This window comes from Pollicipes pollicipes, unplaced genomic scaffold (genome assembly GCF_011947565.3).
Source record: "Pollicipes pollicipes isolate AB1234 unplaced genomic scaffold, Ppol_2.1 Scaffold_2686;HRSCAF=3144_pilon_pilon_pilon, whole genome shotgun sequence".
Lineage (NCBI taxonomy): Eukaryota > Metazoa > Arthropoda > Thecostraca > Pollicipedomorpha > Pollicipedidae > Pollicipes > Pollicipes pollicipes.
Window position 1 is genome coordinate 13006 of NW_023596156.1, and position 6252 is coordinate 19257.

Consider the following 6252-nt stretch of genomic DNA (forward strand, 5'->3'; position numbering starts at 1 on the left):
CTAATGTGCCACCTTTATTTGCAGTATTCGTACTAAAAGGCCTGAACAATCTGTGTAATATGTATTTTTGCCCAACTTTTATCATTTTGACGGACCATGGCCCAGTTGGCCTTCTGGGTCCCCAGCTAGACCACGATCATTGCTATAATTAACTTCCACTAAACATGAGCGTAATCACGTGGCATGCACAAATCCACGTCCGAGACAGGTCCCGCCGAGATTTGAACTCGGATCGCAGGATTCAGAGTCCTGAGTGCTAACCGTTACACCACGGGGCCGGTTTACCGCGGTGTAATGACATGCAGCAAATTATCCCATCATATACCGTGCTGTTAATCCAGGTACGCAGCGCCATTCAGTCGCCAAGACCAGTTCAGTCGCATGCTGTTGGGCATTATATGACTTGCAGCCTGCTCGGTGTCCAAATACACGGAAACAGTGGGGGTTAGGCCCTTCCCTCCAGCTTCTTGACATAATTAACATTGGAACGGGAGAAGTTGCATGGTGGGAAGTGTTTTGAAAATATTGTAACGTGTAGTTGTCCGTTTCTTAACTCTTGTAGCTTTCTACAATCCATAGGGTGTCGTATTATTTGTCTGATTGAGACCTAAGTCATGTGAAACATAAATATACAAGTGAATGATGTCTACGTTCTTTTCGTAGAATCGTTCCAAAAACATAGCTGGCGCGACTAAAACCTGCCAATTATTAACTATTCGGCCTTTCGATACTTGACAACGATGCTGAGAATTGCGGCCACATTCGCACTGTCTTATCATCATGATTACGCAGAAACTCACTCAAAAAGAGGACACGAACCAGCCAAAGCCCACCGAACTGGATTGATTGAATGGTAACGGCCGAATCCAGCACTGGATCTTGGGAGATGACTGGGCCCGCTCGTAGTGCGGTTTCCAAATTTGGGGCCAGTTGCACAAATGCTGAGCAAAAATTGTTCTGTTTGTAGTTTTCCGCCGCTTTGGAAGGATGCTTGCATTCGCTGTCCCTGCTAGACAGCAAATGACAAGCAACTGTCGCCTTTAAATGACATTACTAATAATGTCGACTGCAATCCAATCGTAGCAAGCCATTCCACGGAACCAGTCACCGTTCACTCAAATTTTTCGCTCGCTTGAACCCAGCGCGTCAGGATGGCCGAGCGGTCCAAGGCGCTGCGTTCAGGTCGCAGTCCGGTTCTCCGGGCGTGGGTTCGAATCCCACTTCTGACATTGGATCTTTTGTGTAACTGTTGTAATTAGAGCATTGCCAATTTACTTATCACTAATTCCTGCATATCGAATCCAACAAATGCTTTTCAACCTGCTATTTCTTGTGCTCTGCTGTGTGTCCACTTGCTCACCATCATGTTCAGAATTTTGCTACGAAATCTTCGCACTCCTCAATGCTCGCCACGGTCCACACTGCCGTGCTCTCAGTCACTTTGCTAAAAGACGTAAAACAATTGATGTTTATGTTAACCTTGAGTAAGGGATCCAGCTTCGCAAAACAAGTTAGGACTCGAGGTTCAGGGGAAAAATTGGGTAACTTGGCCCAAAATGCACTACAAAATGTTTCTCCACGGTTTAACCCAACTTTATCTCAACGTTTAGGGGTCTGGTGTCTCTCCGCACAACTGAACAGGACATCACACTCTCATCTTAAACTGTCGACTCCAGCGACGTCAAACTGATCGTCTTTCCGCAAATTATGTGGCTGATCTGCCGGCAATGTCCTTGAGCCATATAAACGTTAACACCGATACTGTGTTAAGTGTGGCATATTCGACTTACGACAAAACAATATGTGTGGTTGGGACTGGAGCCCATACTTCATCTAAAAGGCACTTACGACGACCTCGGGAGTGCGGTTGGTCAGTACACGTGCTAATATGGACGGGGGTCGGGAAGTGGCGGCCACTGGGGACTGTGCGCCCTGTTGCTGTCTTAAACCAGTGCCAACCAGCGCCAGCGGCGGTGGGTTTAAGGGCATAAGCTGCCTTTATCTTGACCTCTTGATCCGGTGACCTGCCACGAGGGCACGGTCTCGCTCTATGTCACCAAAGCACTCCTCTAACCACTCGACCAGACAAATCGAGACAGGCCCGCTGCTTGCATACGCGATGCGGCGGGGATCCTGACAGCAAGCGTGTGGTCAAGATTGTCCCACAGGCGTGCCGAAAAACGAAACCCCTGCCATGTACCATCGGCAGGAGCCGCGTGCTTCGCGCCATGTGAGGCGGGCTTCGCGCGGCTGATGGTAGTCCCCAATGTGACACGGACAGAGACCTGCTCGCTGGCCACGGGGTTCGTTGGAAGATACCGTGGAAAGAACAGCTGTCTTCTCCGCTCTTCTCGCGATTTTACAGCCACAGAAGGCCATGTTCTGGCCACGGCAGTGCCTAGCACGCCGTGCAGCAGGATAAGCGCGAGTCTCTTTCAATTTGAGAACCACACAAGATTTGCGCACTGACTTGAGCCTGCCCGCCGTAATGCAATTGTATCCCCGGTGGTCTTGCGCTCAGTTCCGGTAGTCTTGCGCTTATTGACGCAGCTAAATGCACAAAACCACGAATATGGCAGGTCCCGCCGATATCTGAACTCGGGTCGCAGGGTGAAGAGTCCTGATTGCCAACCGTTACACCACGGGGCTTTGATCTTGAAATCATGACGCAAATCAGGGTGGCCGAAATCTGGCAAGATGCTATGATTTGGTGATAAGTTGGGTAAAACTGATAGGCTCAGTGCCCCTTCCAACCGATTTCGAAAATGACACCGCTGGTCATAGCCTAATTGCGTAAAATCAATCGTCTTAGACACCCCTCCAACTGGCCTAGAAAACAACAGCGCTGGTCATAGCCTAGTTGCCCCCCACCTGGATCCATTCCCGCATACAGTGATGACGAGGTGATCCCCTGGCTGGAAGGCCGCGCTATGACCCGATTCAGTCCCTTCTGCGCGACATCCTAGCTGCCTCTTTGTTGGCTATCTCGTTTCCTCATCTGAAAGCAGTGTGAAAATGATATCACTTGGAGGGACCGCTCAAACGCAATGACGAGAAATCAATCCATTACCGCCCCCAAAACTTGAGGGATTGCTTCTTCCGTATTTCTCATGTGGCCTGTTTCCGTCGCTCCTCTAACCTCCTCACCTCATTTAAGACTGCGCTCCGCATTTAAATGAGGTTTTGAATTGAAATAGCCATCTTAAGGACCCTTTGGTACTGTTCACAACCCTGCCTTTCTTAAGGCCTAGGCCCGCTCTAGTTTCCGAGCCACACATCCTCGAAAAGGGGAAGAGGTGTATTGGGAAAGAGCAATTCGAAGTCAACTTGTCATTCATGACGTTATAATAACGTCATTCGCATCCTGTCATTCCGTGGGCCATGCGGTGATTAAGGCCAAAATAAATATACTTGCCGGGGCGTCATATCTGGCATTCGTGGGGACGATTTCCGGATATAACGGCCGTCAATTAGCTCTCAATCAATGGCATGCAAGGCACGATAACGTAATCAAACCATGACACATTGGGGAGCAAATTCACTAAACAGAGACTTGTGCTGCCTAGAGCAGACTTATCCACTTAAAAGGTATACCAATAGTCCTAAGTTAACTTGTTTCATCATGCTTGATGTTTGCTTCAACGTTCTCAAATACGAACGTTTCCTGTAAAACTCCTCCAAACTTTTCTGATCGTTCCCGTGGCCCCTTCGACATCCTCCAGGGTCTTCAAAACTCGCCCCGAACTTTCTCCAACCTAATCAGGAATGGAAGATGTTTTTTCTGAGGAGTTTGGATGAGGGTGCGTGATATATAAGCGGCGCAGTTCATTCACACGCTTGATTGGATCTATTTATTGTTTGTAACAGAAGCAGAGAGCTGGGGTGCAAATTTGGTGCGCATATGTGATATTACGGGTCTAGCTTTTATGCTTTGTTTTCATAAAACTACACGAATTGTACATCTTTCAATTTTGAATATATTTTTTCAGTTAACTTTATGTCCATTGTTATCCACCGTCAGTGCGCCAAAACTGCGCGATCAAATTAGGTACTGATACAACTGATGCCTTCTCCGAAATCGTTCCCCGGCAGCAAACAGTGCTCCAGCAACCTCCACCCAAATCATCGCATGTTTATTTTTGATGAAGCAACGGAAATGCGTTCATGGCGTCAGGATGGCCGAGCGGTCCAAGGCGCTGCGTTCAGGTCGCAGTCCGGTTCTCCGGGCGTGGGTTCGAATCCCACTTCTGACAGCTACTTTTGATTCCGGATGCTTTATATGCGTTGCTTCCGTACCAGCACCGCTCATCACTTTTAGAATAATATATCCAGGCATACATGTTTTGCGTGCCAATTTTCACCGGGCTGCTCTGGGCATGACTGCAGCTCTTATTTGGCACTTTTAAGACACCTTGCGTTTGAGGTGGATCGGTCGCTAAGAGCCTAGTGGGGAGGGGGGGGGGGGCGGGGGGGGGGGGGGGCTAGTAACATATGCGCTACGAGCCATAACGGCCTCTTCGAGCTCCTGCTCCTCGCAATTTGCAAAGTTGCAAAACTCTTGACTGCAAACCATCTAGCCACGCCAGTATCTCGCAAGATGTGTAACAAACAAGGACGGATCTCTTCTTATCTGAAAAAAACACAAGGAACTTGCGCAATGACATCAGCACAGGCCGCCTTAGAGCAATTGTGTCCCTCCAGGCCGCGATCCACGGAGGTGTTCCTCTGGTGTTGGGTTCATCAACGCGGCCGAACGCATAAAAGCGTGGAGATGACAGGTCCCGCCGAGATCTGAACTCGGATCGCAGGATTCAAAGTCCTGAGTACTAACCGTTACACCACGGGAGTTAAGGGGAGCGCCCTTAAGCGGCGTGAAAGCAGGTAGCAAATGACAATATTACTTTCTTTTGCGGCCAGGAATTTGTGATATGATTTTCCCGTAACGAGCATTCTCGATATTTTATAAGAACTCAATAAATGTTTGACTTTTTTATTTCACCTCTCTTGTTTTGGTTAATCGACGGCAAGTTAAGGCTAACACTACCGCATTACGTATGTATCCAACATTCCTTGTAAATGCCCTTAACCATTTGCGTCACATATTTTTGCCCAACTTTGGCATTTTGACCGGCCGTGGTCCGGCTGGTTCCCTGGATCGGCAACTAAATCAACGCTCTACTTTACTTTCAATAAGCATGAACATAATCGCGATAGAATCACAAACAACATCCGAGACAGGTCCCGCCGAGATTTGAACTCGGATCGCAGGATTCAGAGTCCTGAGTGCTAACCGTTACACCACGGGGCCGGCATGCATAAGGCAGCATTCAGCGAATTATTCCATCATCTACAGTGCTGATTATTCCGCACACAACGCTATTTAGCCGCCAAAATATTTGCTCTTCGAAGACCTGTAGGTATAACACGAATATTCGACTTTATCACGCTGTGTCTGTGCGCATCACCAGACCAGGGGCACGATACAAATGATCTCACAGCCCGGTTCCATATTTATACTCTCAGATCCCGTACCGTGTCCAAATGCACGAGAGGGGTATGGGCAGAGACGATCTCTTCCAATATGACAACTCAAATGACAGTATAACTACTACGCTGCATGGCAAGAAACGTGTTTAGCGACGTAAGAAGTGTGCATGTCCATTTCCCACTTCTCGCAGGCTTCTGTGCCCCGTCCTTGTCATGTAAGTAAGCAGATGTAAACTTTTCACGGTAGCAAAGGTAGAACGGGTCTGTTTCCATACCCTATCTGAACAGCATTGAAAACAGAGTCAATAAGGACAAAGCGAATCCACTGTTGTCATTTACGCCACGAGTTGCCTCACCTGGAGACCACTTACATAGAAGGTCGACACGCAATGGCGACAAATCAAGCCAAAGCCACAGCCGAAGCACCAATGTATTATTCACCCTGATCTCATGTGTCAGGATGGCGAGCGGTCCGAGGCGCTGCGTTCAGGTTGGTCCGGTCTCCGGGCGTGGTTGGAATCCCATTGCTAACGTGGCTTTTCGATATCGAGTGCTCTCTTTATTCCTCCCACATAGCGTTGCACAGCACTCACCTCAGCATATGTTACAAGATATACAGATGACTACGTGCCAGCCCTCAGGTTTCCACGGGCGTGGCTGCCTTGATAAAGCAGGCACGGCTGACCTAAGAATATGTCCAGGTCTGTTGGCGTCTTCGCTATGCATTGACGGTGATGATAACATGGGCTCCACCCTCCCCTCTTA

The 6252-nt window shown here is 48.5% G+C and overlaps 4 non-coding genes across 4 annotated transcripts; 2 read left to right on the forward strand and 2 right to left on the reverse strand.

Moving 5' to 3' along the window:
• Positions 1-206: 206 nt before the first annotated feature.
• On the reverse strand, positions 207-278 carry TRNAQ-CUG (transfer RNA glutamine (anticodon CUG)). Its single transcript has one exon. It is a non-coding gene; the product is annotated as a tRNA-Gln (tRNA).
• An 867-nt stretch (positions 279-1145) lies between these two features.
• TRNAL-CAG (transfer RNA leucine (anticodon CAG)) lies at positions 1146-1229 on the forward strand. The gene has a single exon. It is a non-coding gene; the product is annotated as a tRNA-Leu (tRNA).
• A 2940-nt stretch (positions 1230-4169) lies between these two features.
• Positions 4170-4253, forward strand: TRNAL-CAG (transfer RNA leucine (anticodon CAG)). The gene has a single exon. It is a non-coding gene; the product is annotated as a tRNA-Leu (tRNA).
• Positions 4254-5236: 983 nt separating this feature from the next.
• On the reverse strand, positions 5237-5308 carry TRNAQ-CUG (transfer RNA glutamine (anticodon CUG)). Its single transcript has one exon. It is a non-coding gene; the product is annotated as a tRNA-Gln (tRNA).
• Between the last annotated feature and the right edge of the window lie 944 nt (positions 5309-6252).